Genomic DNA, 23,040 nt, shown 5'->3' with positions numbered 1-23,040 from the left:
AAGCAGAGTCTGAGCCAGGAGAACGTGGGCACCGAGGCTGTGTCCCCCTTGACCCTTCACACCCTGCATCCTTCCCCGAGAGGGCTTGCCACCAGAGCTCAATAGCTCTCTCTCAGCTCTCTCTCTCCCCCCACCCTTTTTCCTCTCCATCTTTCCTCCACTTTTTTGGGTCCCCTGCAAGCATTCCTGACACTTTTCTAGTTCTGTCTCAGATTTGCACACAAGAAAAGCCACTCAAGGACGTCGACTCAGAACCAACTCGTGGCTGACACTCTGCGAGGTTTCCAAGGCTGTCAACTGCACAGGAGGAAATCACCCATGAAAAGCAGCACAGAACCGGCCCATAGCTGACCCTCCAGCGGGTTTTCAGAGGCAGTTAACCACAGGGGAGGAGACTGTCCATCTTTCTCCCGCAGAGCGGCTGGTGGATTTGAACCACGTGCCTTCAGGACTGCAGCTCAGCTTTTTGTCATTAGGCCACCAGAGCTCCGAGGGGATTTGAACAACCTCAATTTTGTTTAAATAAAGTCTTTACTGCCGTCTACGTGCCTAGACAGACCAAGATCAGCTCACTAACATTTAATGACTTCTGTCTCAGCAGTTCTCAGGGGAATTTTATTCAGAAAATTAGCTAATCATGTTGGGGTTTTATTGCTTTGTTTTTTTAATCACTGTTGCTGGGAACTCTGGTGGTGGTGGTGTTGTGGACCGCTGAATCAGAACTGATCCACGGCTGAACCTCCAGCAGGTTTTCAAAAGCAACTGAATCACACAAGAGGAGACTTCCCATTTTTCTCCCATAGAGCCACTGGTGGATTCGAACCACTGTACCTTGGGGTATCTGGTGGTGTTGTCTGTGGAAAGTGCATAGCTAACAATCTAAGAAGATTCCGTAAGTTTAGGAAATTATTTCACAGAAACAAAAAAGGAAAACAAAGTGTTGATATTCTGTATAGTCAACTTTTTAGTGGTCAAAAAGGGAGAATTGTTATGGTAAAACTGGCCTTTTTATCCCTCTGTAGAAGTGTTACTATTTAAGAATGATTTAAATACTTGCCAAACAAAAGTAGAATAAGCACTGTCCTTTGAAGGGGAAGAGGGAACTTCACTAGATTATCAGATTTCTATCATGGATGATGGCATCCACCAGAAAAACCTACTGGGCTGGCCACCAGAGGGCCACCCAGGACTCACTTCAGTGACCACCAAACAAGGGCCATTTATAAATACAATTCAGTGTGTCTTATTATTCCTTTCTTTCCCACCAATGAACTTTGTGAGATTAAAGACCTGGCTATCTCCTCCCAAAGGAGCACTGGTGGTACAGTGGTTAACCATTCAGCTGTTAATCAAAAGGTTAGCCGTTCAAATCCATTAGTCACTCCTTGGGAGAAAGAAATGCTTCCACTCCCTAAAGAGACCATAACTGCCACCCATGCAGATATATGGAGACCCATGTTTATTGCGGCTTTGTTCACAATAGCAAAGAGCTGGAAACAACCCAAACGCCCATCAACAAATGAATGGATAGAGAAGCTGTGGTATATTCACACAACACAACACTATGCTGCATTGAAAAACAAGGAACTCATGAAATATTATACAAAATGGGTGACCCTGGAAGACATTATGCTGAGTGAAATATCTCAGTCATAAAAAGACAAATACTGCATAGTGCCACTGCTGTAAAGCGGGTCTGACATCGGAGTCGGGGGGAAACTACAAGGGGTTTAAATAATGTATACTGCGTTGAAACAGAAGTGGGAGAGAACTGTTTAGGAGGAATATATGATTAGGTATTATTGTAACGACAAGAGTCCAGAATGAAAGCTGCATTGTGGAATGGATGGGAGAACTGTATAACAATGAAAGAATTCTTTTTTATTTTTTCTTACTTGTCAAAGAGAAAAGCAAACTGGGGGAGGGATGGGCAGGGAGGAAAGTGTGCAACCACGAATGGATGGAAATCCAGTGTCTCTGTAAACTTTCATTAAAATTTAAAAAAAAAAAAGAAAGAAAGAAATGCTTCCACTAAGACTGCAGCCTTGGGGACCTATGAGGAGGTTCTGCTCCTTCCTTCAGGCTTGCCATGAGCTGGGATTAAGTAGATGACTAAGAGTTTGGATCTTGGTTTCTCTCCTCCCATAAAGTTTATTCTAGGAGAGCCTGTAGGGTAGCTGTCATATGGACCCATCATGAGTCACCACAGATGCCACAGCCACCATCACTACGGCAAAGACTTTACAGGGAAGAAGCAGAAGACTGAGCCATCTCTTAGAGGTTAAGTTCAAAGCCCTGTCTCACGACCATCAGGTGGATCTTAACTCACAGCAACCCTCCACTGGGTTTCTGAAGCTTCCTATCCTTTTTTTTTTTTCTAATTTAGGTTGTTTATTTTTCATTTCAATGAACATCTACAGAGATTTTGGGATTCCATTCATTCATTGTTGCACCCTTCTCCCCGCACAAACCCCTCCCCCCTCCCCCCCATTTGCTCCTCTCCTTGAAAAGCAAAAAAACCCTCCCTCATTGGTACACAATCCCCACCCCCGCACCTCCCCAAACCCCACCCCTACCCCCAAATATAATCCACTCTGCAACCCTCACTGCATACTCCTACGATAAAAATAATGCCCTAAAATATAATACTTTTAGACTATTCTCTCCCCCATAGACTTCAATGAAGCTTCCTATCCTAACGGGAGGTGACTGCCTCTCCTAACAGGAGGTGACTGCCTATCCCATCCTAATGGGAGGTGACTGCCTATCTTCCTCCTGTAGAGTCACTGTAGTTGTTCACTGTTGTTGTTAGGTGTGTTAGGTGCCACTGAACCAAGTATGCTTCACAGTAACCCTATAAACCACAGGTCTGAGCCCTGCCCTGTACTAACCCAAACCCTATCCTGTGCCGTCCTCATCATCTCTAATATACTCTGGTCCGTTGTGCCTGTGCCAATCCATCTTGTCGAGAGCCTTCCTCTCTTACATTGACCGTTCCAAGCATGATGTCCTTCTTCAAGGACTGGCCCCTTCTAACACATGCCCGTAATATGTGAGGCCAAGTTTCACCATCCCTGCCTCCAGGAAGCACTCCTCAAAGACAGACCTGTTTGTTCTTTCGGCAGTCCATGGGATGCTCTGTACTCTTCCAACACCGCGTCTCAAAGGCATCGCTGCTGCTTCTGTCAGCCTTAGCCATCTGGTGGCCTTGAATCACCAGGGACACGTACCAGCACAACAACTCTACCTCCAGAGAGGCCTAAGCTCAAGGCTAAAAAGAATGCGATATGCTTCCCATAGAGAATTTTTATATTATTAATATTTATAACTGGCATATTTAAAAGAATTTGAGGATTTTACACATATATACTAAACAAGAAAATTATTAAATGAGAGGGAAAGAAAAATATAGGCAGGCAAAAATCACTCAGAGCGGGAAAAGAAAGGAGGAAAACCAAATGTGGCCTTGACTTAATACTATTGCTGTTTACAGCATATTTCTTTCAAAGAATTTGACATTCTTACAGGTCTATGCCAAACAATGAGGTAAACAAAACTATTAAATGAGAAGGTATGGGGGGAAATGCGGACAGGCATCAACTGCTGGGGAGTGTGAAGGAAGGAGAAGGAAGAAGAGGGACCTTTAGGAAGGATCAGAAGTGGACAGTCAGTGGTGGCCCTGGACGTCACCCCCAGCCCCTGTGTGGTGCAGGGGAATCACAACACGACGCAGTGAGTGTCGCACAGATGGCCGTGCAAGCTGGTAATTGTGAAAGATTGTGGACACCAACCACAGCACCGTGGCACTGTCTCAGGGGCGTGTGAGCCACCAAGCGCTGCTGTGACAGGAATACCCTAAGTGGGTGGTTGTAGTAAACAGATTTCTTTTCTCCCCATGAGCAAGGAGCAGCTTGATGGTTGTGGGGTTTTGTTGTGCTTTGTTTCAAGGAGGGTAATCAACCCATTGGAAGAACCAAACCCACTACCAGCAGGCAGGCCCCCCTCAGGCTGCCCCTCCACAGGTTTGAGAGACTGAGTACTGATGGGAAGGGACCGCCATCTTTCTCCCAACCCCCTCATCTGAATTTAGGGCGCCAGTGCTAGAGGAAGGCAGGAGTCTCTTCAGAGCATCTGTTCCTTGGTGATGTCATGGGGCTCCCCACTTTCTGCTCCCATCTCTGCTGCTGGCTTATGTAATCTCTATTGTGTCGTTTCTTCTTTTATCTCAAAAGAAATGGACTCTAGTATATCCTACACTAATCCTGCCTCCTTAACATAACTACCTATTTACAAATGAGATTATAACCACGTACACAGAGGTTAGAATTGAGGACACATATTGGAGGTGATGCACAATTTCATTCACAATAGAAGGCAACAGTGAAAACTGAGTGTGGTCAGGTTGAACAACGCCAGGAAAGCAGCGGGAATGAACAGAGAAGGGTGTGGTGGCCACAATGAATAAAGAGAGGGCTGTGCAGTGGCTGGACTGAATGCAGGGGTGGGCAGGAGGCACGGTAAGTGGAGGTGCACACAGCAGACAAGATGAGTGGACAAGGGGCACAATGGCTGGGATGAAAGGGTCACGGTCACGATGAGTGGAGGGGCACACTGCAGCCAGGATGAACAGAGGGACACCATGACTGGGATGAATGGATGGAGCAATGGGTCGCGGTCATGATGAACGGAGAGGCACACTGCAGCCAGGATGAACGGACAAGGGGCACAGTGGCCAGGACAAATAGGTCATGGTCATGATGAACAGAGGGGCACAGTGAGCCATTTCTGTCAACAAGAAGGAGGCTGAACTTCACTCTAGTTCAATAATTGCTAATGGTCATGTCAGTCGAATTTATGTTCCAAGAGAGAATACTAAGGACAGTCATACCTTTGTTTAGGAGAAAGACTTTCTAGCTCTGAGAAAGGGACAGCGAGGAGAGAGATACAGCCACAGCTGGAGATGTCTTTTACACAAAGACCACAGGGACCAGACAGGGCAGCCAGAGGGAAGGAGGAGGAGGGCCACTCCTGCCTGGCCCAACTTGGGTCCCTGGAAACAAGGATGGTCACGAACTCAGGTCATTTCAGGGAGAATACAATTCAACATGAGTCCAGCTCCAAATATTCTGACATTCCAGGCCAAAGGAAGGGGGTGAAATCAAACAGAATGCCCTAAAGTATTCTACAGCCTTCACATTCCCTGTCAGCGAGCTGGTTCCGATCCACAGAGCCCTTCTATCAGATTTCTGAGGCTGTAAATTGCAAGAGGAAGAGACTGTAAATCATTCTCTCAAGGAGCAGGTGGATTTAAAAATCTCATTTCTAGAACAGAGTGATATGAGTTGTTGTTGTTGTTGTTGTTGTTAAGTGCCGTCGAGTCGCAGGCGACTCATAGCGACCCTATGAAGGAGAGTCCTCAAAGCTTGGGTGCCTTTCATCCTCTCTCCAGGTTCATAGGGTTTCCGGAGGCAAGCTATTATGGAAGTGGATGCCACTCCTCCTTCCAAGCTTGTTTTAATTGGGGAGCTCCACCCCACTCTCTGTCCACATTGGGTAACCAATTATTAACGCATTTGACACATCAGTGTCACAGTGTTCAGCCTCACAGCAACCACAAGTGACTGCTGTACGGCAACTTGGACACCAGGGCTATACGACCTAGATGAATGTCTGAACACAAACAATGAAAGAGGGCTGCAGATTAAAAGTCACCCACCCACCTTTGGCTTGATAGCCAAAGCACAGGCAATGAAATAACATTCCAGGGAGCCAGTAATCCAATTCTAGAAGATAGGTTTTTATAAATTTCTCTTTAACCACCCCAACCCTCTACGTGTTTAATATCACAGTTCAAACTTCAAGTTAAAGCTGCCATTTTCCACAAACTCAAGTGTTTCTTGAGTTTCGAGTTAACACTCAACCAACAAGCACTTTCTCAACAGCAGGGATAAAGAACACTCTGATGGAAGGTTGATAGGTTTCATTCCTCAATGAGCTGACCCCAACCATGAGAACTGAACCTCTCTTTCTAACACTTCGGTACTTCCCCCACCCCAATGCCTAGGGGTGCCAGTACCTAAAAACAGCAGTGACTTAAGAGTTTTGCAGTAGAGGAAGCCCAAGCATGTGCTTACAGCCGTGAAGGTCAAAATGCACACGCACACCTGCCGGGCTGCACTCCTTACCCTGTCCTCTCTGCGGGCTAGCAGAATGCTTCCGTGCTGTAAGGGGCAGGGCACATTTTCGACCATGTGTGTTGATACTGTACAGGAGGGAAGGGCAGTTCTTTTAATAATTGACTGCGGTGTTACACATTGCCAGCTCCCTCTTAAAACATGACTGGCACAAAGGTCCCAGGTCTCGGGATCAGTCAGCAGAGACACCATAATGCAATATTTTAACTGCAACACAGCTCATTTAGACCATGTGCCTGCCTCACTCGCACACCTATAAATTCAACTTTCTTCATTATCCAAGAGTTTACGCACAAAGCAGTGAGAGTGAATCTTCCTGCCTCTCAGCCAAAAACATCTGAGAGCTGCATTCATTGCGGGGCTTTAAAATTCACAGTGCACAGTTTAAAGCCTCAGAAACCATAATTTATAGATGCTGTTCTTGGAAAGAAAAAGCAAACCATTCCCACTGCCACGGAGTCAATGCCATGACTGTCCCTCCCTGGGTTTCCCACGTTGTAACTCTTCGTGTAAGGAGACATTGTCTTAGCTTTTGAATCAGGTAGACTTGAACTGTCAACCTTTTGGTTAGCAGGGCAATGTGTCATGCGTGACACCACCAGGGCTCCTTCTTGAAGAGAAAAGGGGAGACTGAAAAAGCTACTGCAACATCCAAGACTCTTATTCTACTTTCCCACACCCCTCAAGTCAATCCTGGAAGAATTAATGTCTGCCCCCAACTAGGAGTTCTATAGAAGAGTTTAATCTGGAAAGCGTGATCAAACAGTGCCAGCAAAGCTGGTTCTAAATGCACATTTTAGAGACTCAATGGCTCAGATTCTCAAGGGTTGGCAAACTTTTGCCTATGGGCTATTGGAACATGGTCACATCCATCTATTTATGTGTTACCTATAGTTGTAAGGGACACAGAATCTCAGCTATTTACTATATAAACCATTACAGAGAAAGTCTGGCCCACCTCTGGTTAGATAACTATAAAACTCAGCAGTGTTTTTCATTTACCATTTAAGAGCTTGCCAGTTCACTGGCATTTATAAACATTCTTAAATATTCCCCAAGTCCCTCCCTCAAATAGAAGCATTTATGTCAGTAAATACTATATGACATCTCTAACAGTGTTTGTTCAAAGATGAAATAATGTAACATACGAAATGTGTATCTGGGAAATTTGGTGGCCTAGAGAATTAAGTAGTTGCACTGCCAACCCAAAGGCACACCGTTCAAATACATCTCTAGCTGTGCAGGAGAAAGACAGGCAACCTCCTCCTGTGTGATTTAGAACCTCTGGAAACCTGCCAGAGGAGTCAGCTCTGATTCAAAGGCACATAACAACATCTGGGAAACAGAGTATCTTAGGGATCCAGAGATATGTTTCCAAAACGACTCCAGAATGTGCACATTGAAAAGCGTGATTTTCTTGCAGGAATAACAAAATATTTTTCCCTTTCGATGATAATCACATGTTTGTAAATGCAGACACAGAACATATTCCAGAAAGCACAGTTGCCCAAGCTTCCCAGGGCTCTGCGCTGAAGATGGCCTGGAGAGCCAACGACGGTGAAATCGCTGATGGACACCATCCAACCCTTATCAGGTAAGGAACCAGGCACTGTCCCTGTCCATTTCCACACCAGCTCTCTCCTGCCACAGCACCAACTGGCTGGGTTCCTGACGGTCTGGTTGTTAATTCCATTTTAGTTAAATAAGTATTTTCTTCATTATCTTACACAGTTAGGGATGTTCTCATTTCTGACGCATCTTGGCCTGGAAGCATTTCCTTCCTCAGACTTGAGCTTCTTTCCTGCCCTTCAAAAAAAGGGAGCACAGAGGAAGAAGGCGAGTCTCACAGAAGACCCGAGGATCAATCCACAACTCCTCGAGAGAAAGACAGACAGCCTCCTCCTTTCGACTTACAGCTACAGAAACCCACCGGAGGGTCATTGAGTCAGTGCTGACCCAACAGCAATGAGAGAGTCAATCGAGCGTGCAAATGGTAAACACACAGAGCTGCTACAGAAAGGCTGGCCCAGAGGTGTACCCAGAGGTGCTGAGGAAGAAAGGCCTGGCAATGTACCTCCACAACATCATTAGTGGGAAAGCCCCAGGGCATGCAGATACACACAGGGTCAGAATGACCTGAGCTGGTAGGGCAGGAAATGGTCTGGGTCAAGGACATAGAGGTGGGTGGGCGGGACCTTCCAAGGTGTGCAGATGGGGAAGAGAAGTGAGGACAGGACACAAGCAGGAGGGGCAGAGAAGGTAAGGGAAATTCCACTCAGACCACAGCATTCCTGTCCCTTTATGGAGGGCTGGAGCTCTGTATGGACTCAAGCACCACCCACAGCCTTCCCTTTTAATGTCTCAATTTTCTGGGGCTTCATTCTGATCAATGAACAGAATTAATCACACATCCACTATGGATCAGGTGCCCTCTTCTTTATAAAACATATGACATTTTCCTGCCTGCCCACGTGCCGACCGTCTTTCTAGACTCTGAAGACAAGAAACCTGAATGCTCCTCCCACTCTCTCCTGCATCATTCATTAGCGTTTTCCGGAGATGCCTGTGCTGGTTCTGAACAGCAATTCCCACTGATGCAATGACATCCGGTAAAGGTAGCCCATAGGTACCCTTAGGGTACCGAGATTCAAAAGGCAAACGGGCGGGCGGAACTCTTTTCCTTTTAAACCTTAAAGTGATTAACTCCTTTTCTGCATACCTCAAGATCCGAAATCCCCAACCAGCCAGGCAAGCCGCGCTGACGTCAGGAGGGAGACACGATTGTCTGGGGTCACCTTTTCAGGACACGAGGGGCTGTGCATGCTGGGACTGGCACAATATAAAGTGATGTCACGTGTATTCAGTCAAAGACCAGAAGTGAAATCCACTGTCAAGGAGCTGATTGTAGTGACCGTGACCATGCAGGACACAGCGAGGCTGTCCCACGGGATCTCTAACTCTCAGGGCAGCCGATTGCCAGGCACACGTTTCTCTCATGAAGACTGATGGCCTTTCAGTTAATCAACACTCTCAACTCACGGCCTCTGAGTCAGAACTGACCCACAGCTCACCCTCCATGGGGGTTCACAGGCAGACGCTGCACAAGAGGACACTGCTCATCTTTCTCCCCAAGAGCAGCTGGTGGATTTGAACCAACGGCCTTTGGGTTGAGCTAGTAGAAGACACCTACTCATTGCATCACCAGCATCCCTTTTCCCCAAGATCCAGGAAGTACAAAAAAAGGAAACAGTTGTGTGGGTGTTGTGGAATGAACTCTATTTGTGGGGAGAGGATTAAAAAGTACAGTGTCACCTCAGGCTATTTTGGGGCGTGGAGGGGTTAGGGAAGTGCTTGGAATAAACAGACAATGGGCTGGGTTCTCTGGGGCGCATGCCTGAGTCACTGTCTACAGAAGCAGGTTCTTGGGGGGGGACACCCCCACACACACACACACATACCGTGGGCCCACTGGCCATCAGTACCGCTGTGATTTCAGCAATGTCCCCGAGAGCGTGGCTGCTCAAATGGGCCTCGTGAGAGCAAGCGGCCTCCACACAGGGCGCAGAGCTGGCAATCACGCACTGCTCAGTATGAGACGCGCTCCATCCGTCTCCCGAGCTCGGGCAGACACTGCAGGAAGACATCCTCACGTTGCTAAAGACCACGGTGCTGGGCTGGCAGGCAAAATCAAAATGCAGTTGTCCACCCCAAGGAGCCCCACCCAGCCTAGACAATAAGGGAAGTCAGCTGCTTGACATCACAGGAGACCCAGGCCCACAGCTGCCAGAAGGTGGGCCCATCGAAGGGGCAAGTCCACCAGAGCCCCGGCCACCCCAGCCTTCCCTGGACGTCAGCTCAGCGAGTGCAGATCACCACTAACTCCCGGAAACCTGGACTTTTACATGCGATCTCCCTCACACGGAGGCTTACTGTTTGTTGATTTAAATCTTTTCAATCTCTCACCGGCCAAGGGAGCTCTGCTGGCTTAGTGGAAAGGAACTGTACTACCCTCGCCAGGGTATGTACTTCAGTTTAGATGATAAAATGGCCATGTGTCCTTCTTCAACCTCAAGGTATGGGCCAAAAGAAAACCTCTTTCTCCAGCCCTGCTTCTCCACATTCATGAATCACTCAGAAGTTCAAGTAGAGAAACAATTTAATGATCTGATCTTCTTTGAACAAAGGTTCTTTTAATAAAGGTAGACTTAGAGAGAAGGCTGCTGGGAAGCGATTCTATGTCCTAAGCTGGGCTGGAGGGCCGACAAGGAGAAGGGCATTTCAGGTCCAGGCCCCAAGGTCCATGCACTCAGGACTCCACAAACTCCGGTCTGAGGAGAAGGAACCTCCAGCAGCCTCCAAAGGACAGAGTCCCCCAAGGATATATGGAACGCCTTACCCAACACCCCCACTATGCATCCCTAGCCCCTATCACCTCACTGTTACCCTGTCCCTTACCACCTCAGATCAAAGGGCCTGGACAAGGAAGGGGAACCCTGGTGACCACTATCTCATGTCTTTCTATCTGCCACGGATCACAGTCAACTCAATGACCACCAACAGAAACATGTCTTTGTGGAGACCCTCAGTGGCACAACTGGTCTGTATTAAATGACTAATCTAAAACTTGACAGCCAGCAGTACTGCAGAAAAAAGATCTGGTGATCTGCGTCTGTAAAGATTATAGTCAAGAAGCATCTGTGGGGAATCCCATTCTACCACCCGGGGTCACTGTGAGTCCAAAATCAGCAAGACAGCAACGGGTCGGTTTAGATTTTATGTCTAGACAGAGTCCTTAGGTGGCCCGAATGATCAAGCACTCAATGATGATTCCAGAGTTGATAGTTCAAACACATCCAGAGGCATCTCTGAGGAACCCGTTCACTCACTGTCATCAAATTAGAACTGACTCACAGCTGACCCTCCAGTGGGCTTCCAGAGGCTGTAATCTCCCTCAGAACAGCTGGTAGATTTTAATCACCTGTCTTTGAGTTGGCAGTGCCAACTCCTTACCCACTTGGGTAGTGAAAGGCTTGTGAAAGGGTCATGTTGCTGTTGTTGTTGTTAAGTGCCGTTTGAGTCGTAGGCAACTCATAGAGACCCTAAGAATGAAAGTCCTTGACAGTTACGTGACTTTCATCCTTTCTCCATGTTCATAGGGTTTCCCAAGGCAAGCTATTTATGGAAGTGGATGCCACTCCTGCTTCCAAGCTTGTTTTAGCTGGGGAGCGCCACCAAACACTGTCCACCATGGGTCATCGCCACTACAAACACTATAAAGTGCTTCTTTTCTTTCCACCGGGGTCACAGTAAGTCAGAATCAAGTCAACAGGTATTTTCTTTTTTATGTCTATGTAAAAACATTGGTCCATGCTTGTTACTACAGAAGGGGGTTCAATTCCTATGCAGCCTTACAGAGGTCAAGGCAGGCTCTGAGCAGAGCTGGGGACTTGGGGCACTTGCAGGCAGGAGCTCTGGAGGACACAGAGAGGGGGTCTCACCCCAGTGGCAACTGAGGACACTCTATGCAGAGCCTACACCTGACTGTGGCCTGAGCCGCTGGGCACTGCAGTCCCGTGGACTCCTCTCCCACTCTAGCATGTTCATTATGGGGACACTGGCATCTTCATTCATGCTGTCACCATGTCATTGCTGATGTCTTAGTTATCTAGTGCTGCCGTAACAGAAAGTGAATGGTTCTGACAAACAGAAATGTATTCACTCTGAATTTATGTGTCTAGAAGTCCAAATCCAGGGCACCAGCTCCAGGGGAAAGTTCTCTCTGCTGAGTCACAGTCTTGAGGTCAGGTCCTTGTCTCTTTTCGGCACCTGCAAGCCCAGCATTCCTTGCAGAAATCCATATGTTTTGATACCCATCATCCTCTGGGATGAAGAGATTCTCAGCACAGGGACCCTGGGTTCAAAGGGCATGCTTCATTCCTAACTTTTCTTTCTTGGTGGTAGCAGGTCTCTTATGGCCCCACCAAGAGGACAGGCAGACAGGGGTGCACTGTGTGAGAATATCTAGGGACTTCTCAGGGGCACAGACAAGACTCTCTGACCATCAGGGGATGCACAGGACTACAGAGTTTTGATAACCGTTTCACTGATATGTATATTGACATCAGTTTTATGTGTTCAGTGATTGCTCTGCAGGCCATTTTACTAATTTACCAAATCTCTACTATAATGAAAGAGTGAGTGTTTAAAGATGGCCTCAAGGTATAATTCTAGTTACTGGTCAAGCACTAAAACTCTTTATTCAGATGACCAACAGACAGTGTCTTCCTGCTTCTACGTTTCTAAATCAAGGCATTTTGATTTGTTTTGCTGGCTCTTCAACATAATATATAGATCTGGCCATAATATATAGATCATACCCCCAAACTGTATTTTTCTGCTGAGAAAAAGAAAAAGAGAAATACCAGAATCTAATTTCTGTATGAAGTATGTCCAGTCCAGTCTGCCCAAGTGTCCCAAGGTCTAGCTCTCCTGCTCAAAGTGCGGCTCTAGCACTGGCTGTATCAGCACCATCTTTGGAACCAGAGACCCTGGAGGTAGGTGACCTGGACACCTTCCTTGGAAACCCCTCCAGGTGATGCCGATAGCTGTCTACACTGGAAACATGCTTCCTAGGCTCTTCAGAAGCCCATTATAAGCAAAGCAAGGTTACCTGGCTCCAAAGATGTCCTTCTTGGCAAGATCGATTCCAGAAAGAACCTTTACTCTGAGAATTCGTGACTCTCCCTGTTGGAAGAGAAAAGAAATTTAAAACAATGACCTTCAACAGATTTCTCTCTTTTCTACCCGACATACATACAGGCAGTGGGCTCTCCTCCAGTCTAGCACAAATGAATTTAAGAACAAGTAACTCGTCCTCACGCGATACTCCCATCCCACAATTCTGTGACTCTAGAACTAGAGAATCATTAAGGTAATTAAGCATAAGTTTCAGTCAAACTTGATGCCTTTGAGTTGTAGTGCTAGAAATGGCACTGAATATCCCACGAAGTGCAAAAAGACCAAACAAATACAGAGCCTTTGGGAAAACAAACATTGAGGGGTTAAGAAGGAGAGGAGACAACACTCATCTCCTCCATAGGATCAACTCAGACCAAGGTGGAGGAAGGAAAGCCAACAGATCTACGGAATGTCAAAGGGGAGGGCAAGACGCTGGTCCTCTGTCAAATGGTCACACAGCCAAGCATGCATCCGTGCAACCTGAACCTGGCTTGAGATAATGAAAGCTCCCAGACTCTTCTATCCACCCAACCACCCATCCGTGCAACTGCACCTCTGCACAGCAAACAGTGGAGAACACACATAATGTGAAGGAAATGGTTCTCAACTTGCTTGCGGTCTCCTATCAAACAAGGCAAGTCTTCAAACCTGGCAGGACTGAAGTGAATGGAGTAACAGACTCAGAGCCACAGCACAAAGTCAGAGACGGCTCCTCGTCAAAGGACCTCAAGTGCAGCCACGTCCATCTGTCGGCGGAGGGGTGTGTGCTGCTCTGATCATGGACAGATTTCAGTGGAGTTTCCAGACTAAGACAAATTAGGAAGAAGCAGCTCGTGATTCACTCCCAAGAATCAGGAATGAAAAGCCATGGCTCATAACAGAAGGATCTCTAGTCATGGGCACGGGCCAGCATTTTGTTTTGTTGTGCATATGGCTGTCGGGAGCTGGAGGCTGACAGACAGCGACCAACCACCACAAGACCCTTTAATCCAGTCTCCACCTCCTGAAATTTATCTGTATTTCTAGAAAGAATACTTCCATCATCGCCATACCAATTTCTACGTTTCATTTTATGCAACTCATAAAGGTATCTATCGTAGATGCCTCTGTAAGATGTCCCAAGGACTCCCTATGCAATATGCAGGCAACAGCTGGGAGATGGCTAGAGAAGTGGGCTTTTAATGAGCACTTACTGTTGATTTACCAGCAGCCGTTACAGGAAATTTCACTTCTCCCTGAAGCTGAAGGAACAGGGGAACAGGAAGGCACAAGCTGCTCTATAAAAATAATTCTTGCACACGGGCTGTGGCCATCCCACAGAAATGTCTTATCTTGGCTTCCTCAAAATAACAAATCTAAATAAAGATAAGCTGCCATCACCATCCACTCCCTGAGAAACATACAGGGCAGAGCCATCACTGACCCGTGAGACGCAAGCCCCACTCCAAGCCTCGTACTTTCTGAACCATTTTATTGCATTCATAAAATCCAGGCCTGGTATTTTGGTCCCTGGTTATGACCCCAAAATTAAATATTTAACCAGGGTAGCTCATCGTGTTGTTGCTGTTAGGGGCCAGCAAGTTGAGTTCGACTCATAGTGACCCTGTGAACAAAAGACCTGTGTCCCGTCCTAGCCTGTGCCATCCTCAACATCTCTGATATACCTGAGCCACCACGTCAAGCCATCTCGATGGAGGTCTTCCTCTTTTCTGCTGTCCAGCCACCCTTCTCAAGCGTGACATCCTTTATTATTCAGAGATTGATGGTACAATGTAAAGACGACAAGAGCAGAGAGAGTGGGCCTGGGAATGGGAATTCTGATGGAGCACTGATGGCTTAGTGGTAAGTGCTCCCAACACAAAGGCACAAATTCTAACCCATCAGCTGCTCTGCAGGAGAAATATGGGCAATCTCCTCCTGTGCAATTTACTGTCTCTGAAAACCCGCTGAAGGATCAGCTGTGGATCAGTTCCAACTCAATGAACGGTATTCAACATGACTTACAGCAAGCTGTCCTTGGCATTTTTATTGTGTGTATGGGGCCATATAGTTTTTGTGTTTTTATTTTCACCTTAAATTTCTCATTCTTCATCAAGACATAAAACAAGAGAATTACCAAAGTCACAAATGATAGAGGTCTACAGTAAGTTTCAACATGTAAGAAGATGGAATGCACACCTATGTTTATTGCGGCTTTGTTCACAATAGCAAAGGGTTGGAAACAACCCAGGTACACATCAACAAATGAATGGATAGAGAAGCTCTGGTATACTCACACAATGGAATACTACAGTGCACTGAGAAACAAGGAATTCATGAAATAATATATAAAATGGGTGACCCTGGAGGACATTATGCTGAGTGAAATATCTCAGGCACAAAAAGACAAATACTGAATAATGGCACTGTTATAAAAGAGGACTGACACAGAGGTTGGGGGAGACTGAGAAAGATTGGATAAATAATGTATTACTGCTTTGAAACTGATGAGGGAGAGAACTGTTTAAAAGGGATATATGATGAGGTATTATTGTCATGACAGGAGTCCAAAATGAAGGCAGCATAGTGGAGTGGACTTAGGGGAAGGGATCGTATAACAATGAAAAAATTTTTCTTTTACTTTTCAAAGAGAAGAACAAATGGGAGGAGAGGGGTGGGGTGGGGGAGAAAAGTGCAACAATGAATAAATGGAAATCCTAATTCTCTGTAAACTTTCTTTAAAATTAATTTTTTAGACAAAAAAAAAAGAAGATGGCATAACGCAAATTCCTTTCTAAGACCATTATCAAGAATTCACCAACTCTGGTGGTACAACAACTGAGTAGTCAGCTGTTAACCAAGAGGTTAGCAGTTTAAACCCACCCAGTCACTTCACGGTAGAAAGATCTGACACCTCACCTCAAGCAACAACCAAGAAAACTCTAGAGGTCCTCCTCCTCTGTCACATGGTGTGCGGTCAAGAGCTTATAGTTCGAACTGCAGAGTTTCCTAGCCATTGACTTTGACTTCACCACACTGCTGGGTGGGATCAAACAAACAGGAAGTGCTACTCGATCCACAAGGATGTTGAGTAGTCCTGCTATCCCACTGGGTATGAACTGAACTGTTTCAGCAATATAATTTGCAAATCTCAACATCAACAAAGAGGAGGAAGTTCTGTCCTCTGAGGCCAGAAATTCCTGTGCTAGCTAGATTAAGACCTACACAAGAGAAGCAGCAGCTTCAGCAGAAAAACAGAGATCAGCATAAGACAGAGACTCTGCAATTATGTGCTATGCATCGGAGAGTTGGACAGTGACTCGGGATGATAGAAAGAGAATTGATGCCTTTGAGCTGTGGTGCTGGAGGAGAGTATTGAATATACCATGGACTGGTAGGAGAACAAACAGGTTTGTCCTAGAGAGGGTGAAACTGGGCTGCTCCTCGGAGGCAAGGATTCTGAAACTTCATCTGACATACTTTGGGTATGTTGCAAGGAGGGACTGGTCCTTGGAGAGGGACATCATGTTTGGGAGAGTGGAGGGACAGCGCAAGAAAGAAAGCCCCTCCATAAGATGGATCGATTCTGTGATTGGGGTGGTGGGAATGAGTGTGTCAGAGATGGCGAGGTTGGCACAGGATAGAGCAGAGTTTAGGGCTCTTGTACGAAAGGTTGCTATGAGTTTCAAGTGACTCAACAGCACATAACAACAACATCATCTTGAGTTTGCTGCCCTACAGAACCAGAGGCCTTCAACCCAAGCCAGGCTTGCTAAAGGACTGAGGGAAGACAACATAAAACCAAAAGACTGAAAAAAAGACAGGACTAAGGGAACTCTGTAATAATGACCTAACCCATGAAGCTGAAGGTCAAAGGGCCTGTGACTATGCTTGAGAAGCTGTCTGGACTAAGGGATTGTATCCTGCTGCAAATCTGTTAGCTTCCCTAATAAGCCCCATAACCACAATAATAGTTCAGTGAAGTCTATGTGGTCATTGCAATGAATTTTGGATCCAGAAGCGCAGTAACATTGGTGTTGGAATTAGTAGAAGTCAGTGCAGGAGCATGGGAGACCATGTATAACATTATAAGAGCTAGTTTTGTACTGTGGATGTTGTTGATGGACACAGATCACCTTTGTGGAGTCAACAGGTCAGATTTAGCTGGCCTCATGGTGCCTACATTTCTTTTTACACATGGGGTCCCAATAGGGCAGAATGAGCTTGACAGCATTCAACAATAAGAAGCTCATATAAACTGTGTATAAGCGGCTATTAGATGTCAACCCACAAACCTGGTTAAATACGTAAGGTACCAAAACTATTTCTATGGTACAATAAATGTCAAGATCAAACTGAAAATTCATGATGCTACAATATACTTCTTTGTCTTCTTTTTAATTTTGTCTGAAGAAAAGCAATTTGTTTTCTCACCAGTCTTCACGACAGCAGCTGAGTTCCCCAACAGAATGCACTATCTGGGTTGAGAAAGCAGTGTTCCTTCTCCTCAGAGGTCATCGTGCCCCTGGGTAACATATCCACCAGCTGTTCATGTGGACAAGGAAGTCTCAAGTCAGGGATGACCTGTACCTAGGTAACTTCCATATTCTAACGTCTATTTGTAGTCCTAGCTGCTGCCAATAACATAGGTAGGATCTCAATAAACACTCCTTGAATGAAAGGAGACGACCAACAGGGTTTTTTTCCCCCCAGCACCGAATTATCTAAGTTATGTAGCTATCACTTGGCTTGTTTTAAAGAATACATAAGTTAACATATGGAACATGCCACACTGTTCCCACCACACAACAGGTACTTTAACCCTCCCAACCCCACCTGCTCTCAACCATTCCTGAGACAGAATCCCATTTCAAATGCATCCGGTATCAACCTCCTATATTTTCTGTCCCCATGTCACTGCTTCCACAGTCTTCTCTTCTGAGCCTTCTCCTGTCTCCTTCCTCCTTACTACTTGCATTTCCTACCCTCTTTTCTGCTCCCTAAATTCTTTCTCCTTCTCAAGGATTCAATTGTGACCCCTAAATATACTCATCCAGTTGGTTAGGTCAAGATTTCACTCACTCACTACTGTTGAGTTGGAACTGACTCTTAGCTGACCCTCCAGCAGTTTTTCAGAGACTGTCAACCACAGAAGAGATTGCCCATCTTTCTCCTACTAGAGCAGCTCATGGATTCGAACCACCTGCCTTGTGTTGATAGTGCAATTCCTCACCCACTCAGCATCATATCATTTTCTTCTATTTGGTGAGCTAAGTCAGGGAAGTCAATCACTAAAGGAAAATGATTAGATGAAATATTTTATAACCTCAACTCATCTATCTGTGGTGCCCTGCGTGTTACAGTGATGATGTAAGTAAGATATGCCGCCAATATTCCAAACATCAGTGGGGTCACCCAACTTGGGCAGGGTTTCTGGGGTGCTGCCAGATGAAGACAGACAGAGAATCTGCATCTAGGGAGGAAAGGAGGAGGGGGGTGAGGAGGCAGCAACAGAACACTGTGGTCCTAAGGCTCCTCTGGTGGGAAGGCATTTAACAGGACTGAGGAAGAGCTCCCTCCTCAAAAGTGGTGTCCACTTCAAGGCATGCACTCCAAGGAGGTTCCTAACTCACTGCAGGGAAATGGCCGGACAGGAGACACAGGAGGGTAAGTGCTGGGCTGCTATCTAAGACTGGCCATTCACAACCACAGTCTCTCCAGGGGTAAGATGACACAGTCTCCTCCTGTTAAATTTTACAGACTCCAAAACCTATAGAGGGTCACCAGGAACCAGAAGGCAGTGAGGTTTTCTGAATAAAAGTGAGGGAAGTGGGAGGGAAATGGCCCAGCCTACCCTCTTTCAGTTGTAAATGACACTTCAGAGGTGCTAAACTAGGGTGTTTGGCTGTGGAAAACTGAGCCAGGTTTTATTATAAACACATGATTTCCTCTGGCACAGTCAAGAAAACCAGCATTCAAATCATGTGCCTGTGAATTAATGGCTATGAAGCCCGATAGAACAAATATTGTGTGTACCAGGCAGGATTTCACCGTCCACATACTTTGAGACTCCTTGTGCAAATACAAGAACAACGTGAGGGTGGCTGGAGACAGGGGGATGGGAAGGCTCTGGGAAGAAAGCGGACTGCAAGACAATGGGAGGGACACCCACCACCATAAGCAAGATGCTGTGAGGTGACCCGTCTCCCCACCTGGCCAAAGAATGCCAGTGTGCTATGAATCAACTCCTGTGAATTCCCACCTTCATGAGATTTCCGTCAACCCTAAAGTCAATTCTAACGGCTATGTCCCTTCCTTCCCCCAGTCCCACAACCATTCTTAGGACTCTTGACCTAAAAGCAAAAGCATGGTGTTTCCCTGGACAGAAGACATTCTCTGTCTTTATGGGTTCTGAATACAGCAGAGCCCTGGCATTTAAGTGGCAACCCTGAGTTCAAAGAGCCCCATGGTACAAAGCTTAAAACTTGGCTGCTAGCTCAAAGAAGGACAGCTGCCACCCACCCAGTGGCTCTCACACAGAAAGAGCTGGCAATCTGATCCTGTAAAGATTGTTGTTGTTGTTGTTGTTGTTATGTGCCAGTGAGTCAGAACCCTCCCACAGCTGACTTTCCAAAGGGTTTTCAGAGGCAGTAAACCACACAGGAAGAGAGTGCTCATCCGTCTTCAGGGTAGCCGCTGGTGGATTTGAGCTGCCTGCCCTTGGAATTGCAATGTAGCTTCTTACCACTAAGCCTATAAACAGCACTGCCTCGGAAAACCAGCCACATGGGGCCCCAGGGCTGTAGGATGTAATTGATTCAATGGCATCCAACTGACAGCAAACCTGAGCCTACTGGAGACAGGACGATTCCACATCATCTCACTAACAAAAGGCATCGCCAAGAGATGAGTAAATCGGTGGGCTGATGGGATGCTCAACAGATGAGGAAGCAGGTGGGCTGATGGACAGCTCATGGGTGGTGGCTGTGCTCAGTCCCAGGCTATGTGACACGCTCACCCCATGGACCCCTCAAAAGCATGGCTCACACCTACATCTCAATAAGCATGCAAATTCCCCCAACGTGTGGACAGATTCTCCGGTGGCTCTTAATTAGAAATGTGCATCTCTGAAGGCCACAATTTCACAGTGATTCTGTGATTATGGTGAGGGAGAGCAGGGTATCATTAAACAGGACATTAAATGAATGAGCTGGCGTAGAGTTCCAGCACGGATGCAGTCACTCCCTCCCACTAATTAAAAAGTCTCTATTTACCAGACGAGTTGGTGAGCCTCCATGTAAAAAGACTTCAGAGAATCTACTTATCAATGGTCCCTTTGTAATGAACCTCTAATCACAAGACAGGAAACATTTTTAAATTCCTCTTAGATCACCAAGACAAGCGTTATCTTGTGTTTACAGTTCTGAAAATGATCTCAATAAGCAATGGTCTAAAAATGATCTCAATAAACAATGCTACTTTGTGGAAATAAAAAAAGTCATAGTTCAGGATCTCATATTCTTGACTTTTCATGGATGGACCACATGGTTTGAATAGATGAGATGAGATGAGAAGATGTTGGGTTTCCTGGGGCAGTGGCTGCACATGGCCCTTAAGAAAATGCTGCTCGGTGACTTTGATGTGGTTTCAAACTGGGTCTCTCTCAGTGGAACTGAACGTAGCTGCTGTCACTTGATCAAGAGCTTCTGATGTCTGAGAAGACGACACAGGATAAAAATTCATACAAAACTCAGATGAAGGCTGAGGCTTGCTTTCTGTCGTGAGCCTGAAGGCTTGAGCCATAAGAACATGGCCACTCAACAGCAAATCCAACAGCTTGCAACTACCTTGGAGAGGCTATCGTGTAAGAGCACGGAGCTGGCTTGATTACACAACCATCACATCCCACCTACAAACAGAATAACGGCCTCTGTCATTGGGTCTTCCCATCCTCCAGTTCCCAGCCCTGGACAGACCTTCAAAGACTGAAACACACAATCCTACAAAGAGTCAACTCCAGTTCATGGCGACATTTGAAGAGTCCATTCCTCCTCGTGGGGATTCTACAGGATAGAGAACAGATGCCCCAGGGGGCTCCCAAGGCTGGAATCTTCCAGCCAGCAGACTGCCTCATCATTCCCCCTTAGAGTAGCTAGTGGGCTCTAACCACTGGCCTTGTTCTGTTCACAGCCACCAGGGCTTCCTGGGAAAGGATATGTATGATGCAGCAAATGAGAGGAAGACTCTCACAGAGGTGGACTGGCACGGTGACTTCCGCAATGGGCTCAAGTGTATCAGAGAAGGTGAGGCTGGCACAAGATAGGACAGGATTCAGATCAGTTGTTTACAGGGGTGCTATGTGTCATGCTCGACTTGACAGCACCTAACAACAACAATCTTTATGTAAGCAGACTTCCTTCCTTGGAGCAGCTCGCGGGTTTCAATGCTTCACCAAGATCTCTTTTGAAGAACGACTTAGGACATCTCACCTGATGACAAAGGACCAGGTTTTCAAGGGTTAGAGCGTGCCCTGGCAGGGATCAGAAGAACCATCATGTGATGAGGGGCTGAGGAGGGGCAAACCTCAAACCCCAGCCTGTCACCTGGGAGAGACAGGTGTGCAGGTGGTGACCTCAGGAACAGTGAGCCGAGTGACCAGCTGAAAAAGCCAGTAAGCAGGAAGCCAAGCCAGATGGGCCCCAGCAGGGTCCCCAGCATCCCTTCCAACTCAAGAGATTCTGCGACTTTAGAAGACCTGCCACAGGGGTCTTTGCAATGGTCATGGTCTTTGCAATCACTTGTTATGCATCAGAGAGTTGGACAATGACCAAGGAGGACAGAAGGAGAATTGATGCCTTTGAGCTGTGGTGCTGGAGAAGAGTATTGAATGTACCATGGACTGCTAGGAAAACGAACAGATTCATCCTGGAAAGGGTTAAACTGGGTGGCTCCTTGGAGGCAAGGATTCTGAGGCTCCATCTAACATACTTTGGACATGTTGTGAGGGGAGACTGGTCCTTGGAGAAGGACATCATGCTTGGTAGGGTGGAGGGCAGGCGCAGGAGGGGAAGGCCCTCTATGAGGTGGGTTGATTCAGTGACTGGGGTAATCTGGATGGGAGTGTCAGAGACAGAGCAATTGGCACAGGACAGAGCAGAGTTTAGGGCTGTTGTACATAGGGTCGCTATGAATCGCAAGCGACTCGATGGCACATAACAACAACCACCACCACAGGCGTAACTAGTGTATCATCTACAGAGGATGATGTAGCAGCTCACACCCCTTCAGCGAAAGCAAAAGCCCGAAAGAGCAGGTCCAGCTCCTGTTTACCGCACCGTTAGACATGAAGTTCTAGACCGTTTTCTTACAACTAATTTCAAAACATAGCTAATCAAATAATTGACAGAAATGAAATAAGAGCATTTGTAACCGGTATGGGGAGAAGGGGAGAGTCTCTTCTTCTTATCACACATCTTATTTCAACAAGTTTGTAAGAGGGATACCTGGCCCGACAGCATTGTTGTTGCTGTCAGGTGTCAATGAGCTGTCAGCAGCCAATGTCAGCAGTCAGGCCCCTGCCTTCCTCACACCGCTGCTCTGCACCAGCCTATTGTTGGTGCTACTGTGTCAATACATCTCATCAAGGATCCTTCTGCGTTTACAACCCTCAGGAAGAATACCACCCCATCTGCAGAAGTGGGGAGGTCATCAGAACATGTTAGGAGATAATAACAGGAAGAGGAGGACCATTAAGGAACTGAAAGAGATTGCTGGATTAAGGAGAGGTTGAAGACCAGCTTGCGTGCTGCATCAAAGCGAAACTTCAACAATACCCTTCAACAAAGGGGAAAATCGTGGGCTGAAAAGAGAGTAAGAACGAAGCTCACTGAGGGAAAAGTGGCAAATCGAACTGGGCTGTTCCATTAGGAACACGAAGACCCACAAGCCCAGGCGATCGGGGGACAGGGACAGTGGTGCCATTCATGCCCCAAGAGCACCACACAGCGACCCCTGCCTGTGACTCTTCACTGCTAAGCAGGTTGACTGTCATCTAGAGTTTATCCACCAGGTATCGCGTGTCTGAAAAGCAAAGCACATGACTGGTGGATTCATGTTGGAAAGAGACAAT

The 23,040-nt window shown here is 46.6% G+C and overlaps 1 protein-coding gene across 3 annotated transcripts in view; it reads right to left on the bottom strand.

Annotated features, from left to right (window-relative positions):
- The window catches only part of NEDD4L (neural precursor cell expressed, developmentally down-regulated 4-like, E3 ubiquitin protein ligase), a 280,431-nt gene extending 267,490 nt beyond the window's left edge, over positions 1-12,941 (bottom strand). For 2 of the 3 annotated variants that reach the window (XM_006891744.1, XM_006891745.1), the window contains exon 1: positions 12,865-12,941. The gene's annotated coding sequence lies outside the window, so the exon portion shown is untranslated. The remainder of the gene's footprint in view (positions 1-12,864) is intronic. The other variant, XM_006891746.1, reaches the window with a different exon arrangement.
- Positions 12,942-23,040: the final 10,099 nt, after the last annotated feature.

This window comes from Elephantulus edwardii, unplaced genomic scaffold (assembly GCF_000299155.1).
Source record: "Elephantulus edwardii isolate Elephantulus edwardi_28Jun2011 unplaced genomic scaffold, EleEdw1.0 scaffold00103, whole genome shotgun sequence".
In the NCBI taxonomy this organism is placed as follows: domain Eukaryota; kingdom Metazoa; phylum Chordata; class Mammalia; order Macroscelidea; family Macroscelididae; genus Elephantulus; species Elephantulus edwardii.
This window is presented reverse-complemented; position numbering and strand designations above follow the sequence as displayed.